This window comes from Artibeus jamaicensis, unplaced genomic scaffold, assembly GCF_021234435.1.
Source record: "Artibeus jamaicensis isolate MK-2021 breed Jamaican fruit bat unplaced genomic scaffold, CSHL_Jam_final scaffold_916, whole genome shotgun sequence".
NCBI classification, from domain to species: domain Eukaryota; kingdom Metazoa; phylum Chordata; class Mammalia; order Chiroptera; family Phyllostomidae; genus Artibeus; species Artibeus jamaicensis.
The window spans coordinates 36,869,265-36,883,845 of record NW_026522059.1 but is presented as its reverse complement, the minus strand read 5'-3'; the positions used below and the strand labels follow the sequence as shown (position 1 = coordinate 36,883,845).

The window sequence follows — 14,581 nt, the reverse complement described above, 5'->3', positions numbered from 1 at the left end:
ATGTGCCCTGACTGGGAATCAAATGAGCAACTCTTTGGTTCACAAGCCCATGCTCGATCCACTGAGCTACACCAGCCAGGGTGGTGGATCTTATTTTTATCCTCAGTTGACAATAAGGAAGCAGAAATAGAAATTCTAAGTAAATTATTCAAGAAAATGACACAAGGTGATGAAGTAAGAGATAGTTAGGATTCAAACTCAGGCCCAGCTGATTTGAGGGTCCACAGGGTTTAACTACAACACATTGTCTGTATACCGGTATAATATTTGGTTGCTTGGGGTAAGCAAAAAAGTGGTATATGTGCAGGTTATAGTTGAAGAAATACAGTTAATTCCAATTTGACTAGAGCAAAGAGAATATATAGTAACATAGAGAAGAAACAGGAAAATAAAAATGTTTATATCAAAGATAGAAAATGATTAACTTAATGCATAAGACTGTGAAGAACTGGCCGCCAATTGTCTATCCATTATCTTTCCAACCACAAATAACTGTGTGCCTATTAAATACTGTTTACTGTAAGTCACCACAAAAGACATTGTCAAGAGTCTACTGGGGTCACTGTCTGACCTGCAAGCACCAGGGAATTATACGCCAATGTATCTAGAGAGGAAGCTGTCTACTGACTGCTAGAAACCACGCTGAATATGGCATGTGATATAAGTGGCCCCATGGAAAGGACAGTAGATAAGAAAGAAGAAACTAAAACCAAAGAAATCAGACTGAATGAATTCAATCAAAAATGGAATTGAGAGCCTGGAGCAGTTACTAAAAAGAGAACAACTTAAAATGGAAAGCATGTGCCAATAATAGGGGGACTCAGAGAAATGCTAGAAAAAGATGAGTGATTGTCATTTAGTCATTTCTATAAAGTCTGAAGAGCAGATCTTAGAACAGAATAATTTCTACACTGTTTTTGCTAATGTCTTACTTATAAGAACCAAAATAATTAAGGCAGTGAATTGGAATTTGTTGTTTCAATATCTCCTGAGCACATTTCAAGGCCCTGCAGGCTCTGCTGAAGTGAATGCATTATGGTCTTTATCTTCAAGACCTTTCCACTCAGTGAGACAGATATGGGCACACTGGAAAGTGCCACAGACAGGCAGAAAGTACAACAGAGGTTCAGAAATACCTGCCAAGATGACAGGAAGATAATATTAAAGGGCTTATAGTTGAGCTGTAGTTCAAAGAGAGAAAGAGAGGGCAAGATTTGAAGGATGTAGGTGATCAAGAAACTAGGAAGAAGAAATCAGGAAAGGCAAAAACTTCAGAAACAAAAAATTATTTTGAGTGAAAATTCTTAAGAACATAAAATACATGATGAGTGTTGGGAGAATATGGCATGAATTGATCTGGAAGAGCCACAGATGCTAAATTAAGGACTTTGGATTTCTATTGGTAAATAATTGCCTTAAGTCCTTCTTTAGAACCTGAGGTGGAAAAGGCAAATTCCTCAAAGGAGAAAAAAAGTCATTTATGCTTGTAACTAATTAAGTCAACCAACATGTATTTTTCATCTTAGGGCACAATTTTGAGTATTTTGATCTGTGTGCAGGTTTTTATAAAATTTAAGTATGAAAAATACATTCATAGAACCTGAAGTGTGTTAATACACAACATTTAATGTCATATAATGTGTAGATTCAGAGAATGATAAAAATATTAATTAATAAATGAATCCCCCAAAAAAAACTGAAGAAAATTTTTGTTTTGAGGAAAAAAGATTGTTCTTAGAACTCAAAGAAAGATCAACAGCAAAGGACAGTCAAATAAATAGGATTTTCTCAAATTCTTGACTAGACCTCCAGCTTCGATTTGGCAAGTTTAAATTATCTTTGTATTTTTTTAAATATGTGCAATAATTAGATATTGTTTTTTAAACACCTGAAATTAAGTTATGATTTAGAATGACATTCAGTGTGCCTCCCAGGACATTTTAGACACAGAGAGCTCTGTGACATATCTGTAGACACAAAGGTCCCTGCTGCACAAACAGCCAGTCTACCAAACAGAATGCAGATACAGATTGAATAGACATTTTTCAAGGCCTGAAACTAATTTTCTGCAAGTCTAAACTTACCTATTGCTGCTATGAACTAAATCCTGAGTATTCCACGCTCCAGTGCTTTCGTTGAGAGGCTATCTAGCTTGATGCTATCGCATTGGAAGGACACCAGGAATCAGTGTGACCTGGGCTTGTTAAGAACAGAGCTGAAAATCAACATGCATTTTATTTTTTGGCTCTATTTAATTTACCACTACATAAAAGAGAAGAAGAATGTTCGAAAGGTTGCAGGGAGTTCAGAGAAATATTTTTGCTGGAGGAAATAGAAATAATAGAAATATCCTACTGTGTCATGGGTATGATACATTACTAGAATATTATTATATTTTTCTCACATATATGATGTTTAATAAGCCCTAAGACCAATACTACCACTTGTCTTATCTAGTCTTATTATTGCTTTGTTCAAATAATTTCATTTAAGTAATAAAGTAAATAATAACAAATTAGATATAACTTAAAATAAATGTCCATTTTAATAACACATATGTGCCTAAGTTCTTATTATATATTATACTGTGATGTTATTTTTTTGTTAGGTATGGCTGCATTACAGATTGGCTTCCTAACAAATTGGTTACCTTATATCCAAATCTGAATTCTGGTTCAGCTGTTCACTAGCAATGTAGCTTTGGGCAAATCACTGAACGTTCCTCAGTAAAATAGTCCTCACCTTAAAAAATAATTATAAATAGTAATAACCTTTTAAAGATTGTCAAGATGATTAGAGATGGTGGATTGTTCTATAGTAAATGATCAGTAAGTATTAGCTTTTTTTCCTTATAAATGTCCCCTCTGAAATTATGAATCCGTGGTGAGGTCTTCCATAGGAGTTTAGCTTTCTATTTTAAGTTCTTTTGGGGGGTTCAGACCTCATAGTGTTCATGTTGCTTGTTCTCTAAGTCCTTCTCCTTCATGGTCTTGCAATGATCTGGATGCAAAACACAAGTTTAGGCTAAGACATTTATGACCCCAACTCAGTCAATTCTTTTTTATTTTTAAGATTTTGTTTACTTTTCAGAGAGAGTGGGGGGAAGAGAGGGAGAAAGAAAAGGGGAGAAATATCAATGTGTGAGAGAAATGTGGGCCATTTCTCTCACGCCTCCAACCAGGAAACTGGCCCACAACCCAGGCATGTACCCTGACTGGGAATCCAACTGGCAATCTTTTGGTTCACAGGCTGGTGCTCAACCCACTGAGCAACCCCAACGAGGACCCAGTTGATTCTTTAGTCCTAACTGGTGTACTTCTTTTTAACATTTTTGTGTGCTTTCCATTTACATCAGTCTTTTAAGAAAAAAACCTATCATCTACTTCTGATCCCACCACTTTGGACAGAGAAGGCTTATTCTATAGTACCAAGCAAAGCTGATACAAGAATTACCCACAGATCATGGTCAAGGTAGCACAGAAGGCTGATAATGACTGAATAGCTTCTCTTCAGGAAAAGCAGTGATTTGAAGGAAAATTTTTTGAAGCATGGCCTTTTGTTTCTTAAAATAAGTGTGCTAGAGAGAAACAATCCCCAGTGGAAAAACAGGAGAACACCAGAGAGAAATTGTCCCTTTGTTTCTCAAAGGGATAACTTTCTAGTGGCATTGTGCCAGGAACTGGTTTTTCCCATTGTCTGTCCTTTCCCACCCGTCAAACACAGAGAGTGTGTAGGGTCGATACCAGCTGTGTCATCAGAAAATCCAAACTGGAGTGAAATGTGAGCTCTGGTTTGTGGTTAGTGTGACCCTGAAGCCAGACTGATTGGTGGTGCCGGGAGGGTCAGTGTGGTGTAATCAAAGGAAGACAAGGATGTGACTTTCAGGCCAACATGGGCCTTTTAGAGTATGAAGTGGCCTGAAACCTCTTCTAAGGGAGGATGTGGACAAATATTTTTTTTAAAGTAAACTTTGGAAAGATCAGATGGAGTACACTGAACAATAACAAAATCTCATGGAAAGAGCTGAAACAAATAAAATGAAGGCGAAAAGTAGGCAAAAGGAAAAAATATATAATGTGAATTGCTAGTAATGCGTGATAGCTTCCAAATTAGATGTGGACAAGTCAATGGAAAATCCCAGATGCAAGCATGGGAGCCCTTTAGAATGTTAAGTCACTGTTCATTAAAAAAAGGTGGGTTCTTCTAGAAATGTTGGCATAAGGACTTAGGAGGTCACTTGAGGGACCTCTTCCAGGTGTGGAGGGCAGCCATTTCAAGCCTCATTGACCAGGGAGTGGTTGTATGTAAGATTATGTGTTTTTGAGGACTTAAGTTCCCAGGCCTTAGACTCTGAATTTGGGGGGCTGGGAAATAAGATGAAGAATCTCAGTCTCTGAGAGACCAGATGCTTACTCATTGCTCTGGAGCCTGCTGCTGCCTTGGAAACTCAGTTGGTGGTGTAGGGGAAGATGAATATGACGATGTATGTAATCTAAAGTAGTTAAACATTTAGAGTTGGGATTTAAGGAATCCAAGCATGGAGCTCCTTTGTTTGAATTTAGTTGAGAGAGAAGGAGGAAGGGAGCAAGGGAGGGAGGGTTGTGGGAGGGAGGGGGGAGGAAGGGAGGGAAGGAGCAAGGGAGAGATGAGAGAAGGAAAGAAGGAATAAAGAAGTGACCTTGCCATGGGAGTGTCAAAACAGAGAGTGCCACCACTGTCACACTGTGTAGGGCCAGTTTCTAAAAGTGACACTATGTGACAGCAAGATTAATAGGCTAATAGACTGATAGACTATAGCACTAGCCTGAATTTGATATGGAAGCCCACTGTTAACCCATTTTTCATTGTGGGGCATATTAAACTGTTGAGTTCATGGGAAAATCCAGGGTAGGGAGGAGACACTAGAATTTTGCTATCAAGGTAGATATTGAATCAAGCAATTAAATTGAAAACTAGTATTTTCACCCCAAATAGTGGAACATATATTCAGTCTGCAAGAAGGAAGAAGGTTTATTTTTAGAAAAATCCACATCTTTTGACAAACTGATATTTAAAGCTATCACTAGCTCTCCTGATATTCCTCTAGAATATATTTCATGAACACAAAGAATTCAGCACTGTATTCTCATAACTTGCAAAAATTGTAGGCTATTTATAACTAGTAAATGTGTAAGTGAATAAAAGATCTATTTATCATAATATTTTAACTTCATAAATACTAATTAAATATATATTTTAAAAGAACAGAGAAAAATACAAAAAGGTTGATTTTGTTTGCATACCTGAAACAATTAAATATTTTAAATTTTGGTCTAACTAAGAAAATAAAAAACACAATTCATTTAAATTTATGTAAACATTTATTGGATGTTTATATTATGCCAGAAATTGTGCTAAATTTAATTGAAAGAACAAGTTCCTGTTCTTAAGCAAAGAGACATCACAATGGACTTTAACAGTAGTATACAGGCTGCGTCCTCAAAGGCTGCAGGAAGTGATCTCAAATAAAACAGACTGAAATGAAGGAGCTTAAGACAGGCTCCATGGAAGTGGCAACTGAGCTGACCCTTAAACAACAGGACAAAGAGCAGGAAAACATGCAGGCACCAAGTCTATTTGAACCATGGGTGGACAGAGCACCTAGTGTTGTGGAAGACCTAGGAGTAGTTTGCTATGACAGAAAGAAATTATGCTAGGAAGGTGTATCAGAAGCAGAACCACAGAGAGATAGATGATGATAGATGATAGATAGATATTTAGATTAGATGATGATGATGATGATAGATAGATAGATAGATAGATAGATAGATAGATAGATAGATAGATAGATTTATTGCAGTGGCTTAACCTTATGCCAATGTGAGAACTGACTGACAATTTCTGCAGTACTGCTATTATTAATGACAAAGGTTTCCTCCGCTTATACCACGGGGGTCCCACACTTGCTGGCCTTGCTCAGCTGCTGGGTTTTGCCTCATTCAGCCACCGCCACTCTTTCCTCTTTCTTTGTTGCTTGTGTCATTTGCCCCAGCCCTATTCTTCCCAGCCCTCTCTCCTGCTCGTCTACTTTTTCAGCCTTGCACGCCCCTTCTTTGAGTTTGCTGCAGTGGGGGAGGATTCTCATCAGTCACAGTTCTTTATTAACAGCCACAGTGGAACCTAAAGAACTTGGAATATATTCTGCATAGGACACAATTCTAAGGAAGATATTTCCCATTGATAATCACTAGTAATGTAGTCATATATGTTTCTGGTTTTGTTGTGCAGAAGGGAGAATATCATTCTTTGTCAAGGCTCTTGTCCTCCCATCTACCACCCTATTTCCACCCTTCTCCCTCCAGCTCTAAAGTAGTCACCTGTCCCTTTGCTTGAGTCTTAGTTCCAATACCAAAAATCTACAATTTTCCCCCAAATTCCTTACATCCATCTGGTGACTTTTTCTGTGAGTGCTTGTTCCTAAGGCAAGTAGGTAGCAGATTAGTGCAGGTCCCATACCACTTACCACCTTAATACCACATTTAATGTGCGTGCATTTCTATTAGCCCCACAAACCTTAGTTCCTCTAATCAGACTCTAATAGTAAAATAAAAATTACTCTTCTATATATAACCACTAAATCCCAAAACTTCTGTTTTGTACTTTTAGGATTCCCTTTCAGAGTTTCAGTAAAATAATTCTATTTTACCCTCTTTCTCCATTTAACTTGTTTCTCTTCAAATGCCAACCATTCCAGAATAAAAAAAACAAATAAATTTTCCTATTAGTATATACTGAGTTTTATTGATTGGATTCACTTTATCATTGTTATACTATGTTGTTGTATAAATATCACTTTTCAGTACTTCTTGTGGCAAATGTAATTTAGCCAGGAAACATAATCAAGTAACGAAAATCTTTGGAAAATGTTTCAGTATCTAGAAAGCTCTAACCAACTTTTCTAATAATTGTCTTGTAATGTGACTGTTTCCTATAGTTTTCTTGAAAATTTTATAAACTAACTGTTGAAAACTTAAAAAATATTGGTACACACTGAAATTTCTTAATATCAGGTAAAATTGTAGTATTCTGAGAATGGAGGCAGAGTTTGAAGGCAGATTAGAAAAAACATAAAGAGTTTTATAAAAAAGACAAATGTCATGAAATTTTAGAACTGAAGGAAATTTCAATCTAGTTTAACTATTCTCTATATGAAAATTCTGTCTTTAACAGAAGACAGACGTTCACTTGATATTTTGAATGAAATAACTAGGTTGACGATGACCTGACTTAATTGATTTCTACTTATTAATCTGTTATTTTGCCTATAAATCTCATTCTATTTTATTCACAGAACAATTTTGCTGGTTCTTATAAATCAGTATGACACAATACATGCATACACACAAAATTTTAATAGATTAAAATATGCCTCTTTTTCAATCCAAAAAAATAATCTGTTTAAAAATATAATTCTAAAATCTCCTTGGATAAAGTTAAACAAAACCTAAACTTATTTTTTGTAAAGAGAAATATGACCTCTGACAATAAAAATAGTTTAGACTATGGGAATAAAAAGATTTGTATTTTTTTGGAAAGAACTAGAGCCTTTTAATTTCTTTCATCACAGCATTTCAACTGGATCAAATCCAGGTTTTAACCACTAAGAAAGGTATCCAATGTATAACACAAATCATTTTTGTATATTCATAGTCATTTTGACAATTTTCTTTTCAATTTTTCAATATACCATTCTTCTGGAATGCATAGTCAGAAACTCACTCTGACATCAATCCAGGAGGTATTGTATATTCTAGATTAAAATGGGGCCTACAGCCTTTGGTACATCATCAAAGTGTTTCAGAATCTTACACCTTCTGTGAACATTGATTGCAAACTGAAAAGCAATATGAAAATAGCTCTCTGTTTCTCCATATAACCTCAAAGTCAGCTGTCAACAGAACATGTATTAAAGAAAATTTGAGAAATAATTTCAGTTTTTGTATTTAAACTTATATTGTTTCTATTTCACCTTTCTAAGTATAGTCCTTACATCCTGGCCAGACATCAGCTTCAGCATCTGCTCCATAACAATCGTGAGAGACTGAAGAAACGAACTACAACTACTTGTTCCAAATCATTAATAGGATCTTGAGTATTCCAGTCAGTTTCTCAGAAAGACAGAAATTATAAAGTTAATTTACTTACTTCCTATTCTATGCCAGCTGGGGCCAAAGTATTGCGTGTTGCTCTTCAGCTGCTTTTCAAACGGTACATGCAGAAAAACAAAAGATAAGGGAGGTTTAGCCCCATAAACAGTTACCATTTTAACTTGTTTTCAAAAATGTGTTGAGTGTATCTATGCATAGAGTTCACAACACCAGGCCTTCAAAGTTGTGAAATTTATTTTATGATTGCGGGCTTACTTTTTGGACATTTTAACTTGTGATCCTGGTGAGACATTTCGTGCCAACTGTGTACAAAAGTATGTTTGGATCCTAGTATATTGCCAGACAACACTTTAGGAATTTAGTTCATTTTTTTTCTCCTTTGGAAAAGCTCTTTGGGACAAAGATAGTTACAGTGAGAACTTAGGTGGAGTTTGATTTAGTATTGGATCATAATATCGTATAGATCTAATCTTTTCTCAATTTTGCTCACTTACATGGAGGCAGTAAAGGTAACAGTATATTCTTTAGTGTTCTTACTTTACACAATAATTCCATATCTAATCATTTATCTTAAGAAAAAAGTGTAAATAAGGATTTTCCAGGTTATGTTTATCATAAAATTGTTCATTATAAAGAAAACTTTTAGTAATCCAAATATCCAGCAAAAGAGAAATAGTTATATGATTTGGAGTAATTCCATAGGATAAATATAATTCAGCCATTAAGAAACCATGTTTTGAAACATATTATGACATTAAAATTATATAAATTTAACTGAAATCATCAGGCTATGAAAGTATGGTATGGAGCATGATCCCTGAAAGGTACCTAAGACTTTGATTAATAAAGATTTGAATAATTTAAGTATATTATCTGAAAGAACTCTTGTCCTGCACACATAATGAAATAGTATTTAAACATGATTAGTAGAAACAGCACGAACTCTGAGAAATGTCAGAGAACTTGGTAAATGTCAGAGGCTGATACATGTTGGGACACATTATGGGAGGTTCCTGGGCAACAAGACTGATGACAGTGAAGTGGGGGGAGGAAGGCAAGTGGACTTCAGAGACAAACTTCTACCTGCTCTAAGTCGCCTGAGTCAGGAGAACCACCCCAGGCTAGCAAGACATTTGAAAATATGACTACCTCTCTCACTAAAAAGGAAAAAACAAAAAAAATATTTTTGAGGGGAAAACACATTAGAAGGACATAAGGATCTACCAAGAAGAATCACATGAAGGCACGGAAGATTGTTTCTCCTCCTTTCTCAGGAAAAAAAAAAACATCACTGATACCTTCCTCCAACATAAAAAAGAAAGCTCTCCTTAATTGTATAAATGTAAGTCATATTAATATTCTCTCCAATTCAGAAAGAAGAAAGAAACCAAATATTTTGCTAACCTTCTGTATTAGGGGCCCCAGAGAAAGAAAACCAACAGGATACATATAGAGACGAACATTCCAGCTCAAGCAGAGAGAGCAGATTCTCCCTTCTTTTGCCTTTTCATTTATTCAAGCCTTAAGAGATTGAATGATGCTCACCCGCACTGGTGAGGGTCCATCTTCTCTACCCTGTCCCCTGATTCACATGCTGATCTCTTCCAGGAACATCTTCATAGACACAGACAACAATGTTTTACTAGCTATCTGGTCATCCCTTAGCCCAGTTAACTTGACGTGCAAAACTAACCATCCCACCGTCCTTCATTTGTATTATAGCTATTCTCCCTCTCAGCTCACAAGTTTTACTTTTCCAAAGCATGATATAATCTATTTACCTCAAAGTTAACTTTTATGTATTTTCTATGTCAAAATAGAGGAAAGAAGACTTTTGCTTTCTGGTAGGCCATGTGACTCAACAACAGAAGGAACTGTAGCTACCATTTTTTGTTTGTTTTACCCCAAAGTCATCATGACAATGCACACAGACATGAACCCTTTTCTGCTGTGACTTCCTGTCCTCGGAACACTCTGAAGTCCCAAAGAATCTGTGGGTGCAGCCAACAGTGCTGTGCAAACAGGTCACGCGTTACGGCTTTGGAGACACAAATTTCCAGAGTCCCAGATGAAGGGTTTCTGATGTGGGCAGTTTTATTGATTTGAGAACAGATCATGTTTCCTAAGATACTTGCATGCCTCCTCCCCGGCCAAAGTCTTATCAGCCTGATGAGAAGAGTGACTTTGGGTCGCGAAAGGAGAAAACGACTTTGAGCTCAATCTGTAGCAACCCTAACTTCCAGAACTAAAAACAATTTACTTGACGTGGTAAAGTTTGCCAAAAGATCAGTTATTTAATAGAATTAGGAGAGGAGGGGATTGTACATTTTTTGTTTTTGTACTTAGTATACATAGACTTTGTCACTGAAATTTGTTTGAAGACACTGAGATGGGAAAACAGCTAATGTCAAACCAAAGGCACCTATATCTTACTGAAACAGCTGGGAATGCTGAGCATCTGTTTTGATTGGTTGGTGTTTAGCCAGTGTGAAATGTTTTGAATGTTACCTTTGCATATAAATCAAATCCAAAGCATGTTTGAAAATGCAGTTTAGCTAATAAATCTTATAGATTTCTCTTAAGCAATATTGTGTGATTTTTGTCCCAAAATATTGCTACTTAAATTTATCACATAGATATTTGGCTAGATATGTGACATCTTGACCGTTGTAAAGCTATGTGGCTTAGTGCTTCACAATTTAGAAATGGCCCTGCTCAGAAACCCTTATTTTAATTGTGTATTATTAGACAGATTGGGAAAAAATGAGTTTAATTACCAATTCACCTTTTTTCGACTTTGCTTTCCTGAAAGGCACTTAAGTTTATGTGCCCCGTTATGAGGTCAGTAGCAATCATTATTTTGAGAAACATCTGAATTGATTTTACTTCTTATTTCACAGTTCTGTGCTTGCTATGAAGACATAAATTTAATGCATAATCTAAAAAATTTTAAAGGCTTTTATGAATTATAGTAAAACCTGTATAGGTTGTAAAACAATCTCACACACAAAAATACACACACACAACAGTACTTAATAGTGTATAAAGAAAATAAAATCCTTTATGTTTCTGTTCATAATATATTCTCCAGACGAAACCACTGAAGGGAAATTTCAGTTATATAATGCTTCTTGAAGAAGATGCACAATCAAGGCTTTGGTAAACATTGCTTTACCTGTACTCCGTGGGGTACACAGATGACTTGGTACACACCTACACAGACATGAAGGTCAAGGCTTGAAGCACACCTTACCTTAGCTCCCCTGTGATCCTCCCAAAGCACAAGAAGATAGGAGGCTTGTGAGGAGCTACAAGGAGGTCATCTCCTACTCCCTCCCCTCTCTCCCCTGGAAGGCTGTCATGAAAGTTTCTCATCACCTCCCATGTCTGGAAGTATGAACTGTTTTTCCCACTCCCACCCCCTTTAGAGTATAGCTGCAGACTATACAGCTGGTTAGCTGCAGTCCAGAGTTGAGACCTCAACAGTTAGGTTTAGATGAGGTCATGAGGGTAGAGTCCCCATAATGGGATTAGTATCCTTGTAAGAAGTGGAAAAGAGACCAGAGCTCTATCTCTTCCTCTAGCAAGCATAAAGAAGATGCTGTGTAAGTACACAGTGAGATGGTGGCTGCCTGCAAGCCAGGAAGAAGGCCCTCATCAGGAAACAAATCTGCTGGCACCTTGGTCTTGAATTTCCCAGCCTCTAGAATTGGGAGAAATAAATATCTGTTGTTTAAGCCACCCAGTCCATGGTATTTTGCTGTAACAACCTGAACAGTTAAAGACAGTGAATATAGAGATAACATAGGTTATCCTGGCAAGTGGTAGAATCCCAAAGTACACCAGGATGATCTTGCATTCTTAACCACTGCACTAGGCTGACTTTTAATAGTCTCTCAAAACTGTTCATTTAAAAAACACACACAAAAGAAAAAATGAAACAGAGAAAAGACAGCCAATCAACCAGGATGGCTATAATCAAAGACAGGGTAATAATAATAAACATTAATAGTATGTAGAGAAATTGCTATCTTTGTTTACTGATGATAGGAATTTAACATGGTACAGTCACTTTGTAAAACAGTCAGGCATCTCACAAAAGGATCCAGAAATTCCACTCATAGGTATATGCCCAAGAAAAATCAAAACACATGTCCACCCAAAATTTATGCATGAATACTCATAGCAGCATTATTCATAATAGCCAATGTGGAAAATAATGCAAATACCCATTGACTGACAGATGGATAAATAAAATGTGGCATATCTATACAATAGAATATTATTCTGCCATAAAAGAGAATGAGGTACTCATGTTACAAGAGAATGCATGTTACAACAGGAAGGAACCTTGAGAAATAACGTTAAGTGAAAAAAGCCAGTTGCTAAGAAACACATATTGTGTGATTTCATTAACATTTTCTATATAGATAGAAAATAGTTTAGAGTTTGCCCAAGGCTTGGTAGAGGTGTTATTAGGGAAAATGAGGAATGGTTTCTAATGGTTATGGGGTTCTTTATATATTTTGGAGATCAAACTCTTGTCTGAGGTATCACTGGTAAATATACTTTCCCATATGATTGGTTTCCTTTTCATTTTGCTGATGTTTTTTAAGCCATGTAGAAGCTTTTTGATTTGAAGAAGTCCCATTTTTTTATTCTTTCCTTTGTGTCTCTTACTCTAGAGGACGTATCAGTGAAAATATTGCTACGTGGAATATATGAAATTTTCCTACCTATGTTCTCCTTTCGGACTTTTATGGTGTTGTGACTTACATTTAAGTCTGTCCTTTTTGAGTGAATTTTTGTGTGTGGTGTAAGCTGGTGGTCAAACTTCATTTTTTGGCATGTAAATGTCCAGGCCTCCCAATACCATTTGTTGAAGAGGCTATTTTTACTCCATTTTATGCTCCTGCCCCCTTTGTTGAATATTAGTTGACCGTACAGACATGGGTTTATTTCTGGGCTCTCTGGTCTGTTCCATTGATCTATGTGTCTGTTCTTATGCTAGTATACTAACATAAGAAATCTGTTTTAGTATTTATTAATTTATTGTTCTGCTTATATTTGGCTTCTTTTCTCCTTCATCTTCTGGGTTCTTGAATCAAATTAGTTTATTTTTTTACTTTCTTATCAATACAAACATTTAGCACTCTGAACTGGATGATCATATTAGCCTTTCCCAAAGAGTCTGAGCACTGTGTCTTTAGTATTATGTTCAAGATATTCTGCAATTTTACTTGGTGTTTCTGTTTTATCTGAGGGTTGTTTTGAAGTGTAGATTTTCATTTTGAAGTGGTTATTTTTTGTTTTATCAATTAAAGAAGGTTATTTTAAATTCCAGTTTTATTATGTTGTAGCCAGAAAATATCTTGACTCTTTAAGGTCTCTTTTTAAAAAATGAATACTTGAAAAGAAATTACACTCATATTATTATTCATTATTAATTGTTTATTTTTATATTGTTTGTCATATACCATGTTATTTTCTGTGCTATCTTTTGCCTTTTCCTCTTTTTACTCACTTTTTGTAATTTGTATGGTTTATATGTGTTTTTCAGTTTTTTGGTTTCAATAACACATCACATGTAGTGAATAATAGGTATGAATTCTGAATATGGAACAGAACATTTTGGCAAATGTTCCCTCATACAACAGAAAAGAACATATATTTTCTATTCAGAAACTGTATAAATAGCAATTAGGTCAAGTTGAATGGCAGTTTTCTTAAAGTCTTCTGTATCCTGTTGTTAATCCTTCCATTTTTTTTCCTACAAATATTGAGAGAGGAGTGTTGAAGTCTCCAAGAGTAACTATAGATTTTTGTTTCTCTTTTCAGATCATTCAGCTTTTGGTTCATGTATTTTGAAGCACTGTTATTATGTACATGCAAACCTAGTTATTATGTAATGCCCCTCCTCATTGCTAGAAATTGTCCTTGTTGCTAAATCAACTTTCTCTGGTATAAATATAGCCACCTGGTTTTCTTTTTATTAGTGTTTGCATTGTATTTATGGTTAGTTTTACTTTTTGCTCATCTGTCAATATTATTAGATTTAAAGTGGATTTCCTTTATACTCTATGTAGTTTGTTTTGCTATTTTATTTTATCTAATCTAACATGCTATTTTAATTGGCATTTTTTTATCATTTTCATTTAATGTAATTATTTATATTGTTGCATTTTTGTATACCAGTATATTGTTTGTTTCCTATTTGCTATCTCTATTTTTTTTATTCTTCTGCTTTCTCTCCTTTTTTCTTTAAGTACTTCATTTTACTGAATTTATTGGCTTTTGATTATTTTCTTGGTATAATTCTTTTAGTGGTTACTTAAGGGATTAAAATACACGTACCTGAATTTTCACCATCCAATTAACATAGTTTACCAGTTCAAATGCAATGCAGAGAACTTGAAACTGCCCAGTTTGAATGC

At 35.6% G+C, this 14,581-nt stretch overlaps 1 protein-coding gene across 4 annotated transcripts in view; it reads right to left on the bottom strand.

Annotated features, from left to right (window-relative positions):
- Nucleotides 1-8,301, bottom strand: part of LOC119051961 (uncharacterized) — a 62,018-nt gene extending 53,717 nt beyond the window's left edge. For 3 of the 4 annotated variants that reach the window (XM_053661129.1, XM_053661128.1, XM_053661130.1), the window contains exon 1: nt 8,185-8,301. The gene's annotated coding sequence lies outside the window, so the exon portion shown is untranslated. Of the gene's footprint in view, nt 1-2,084; nt 2,141-8,184 lie in introns of those variants that run through there. The other variant, XM_053661131.1, reaches the window with a different exon arrangement.
- Nucleotides 8,302-14,581: the final 6,280 nt, after the last annotated feature.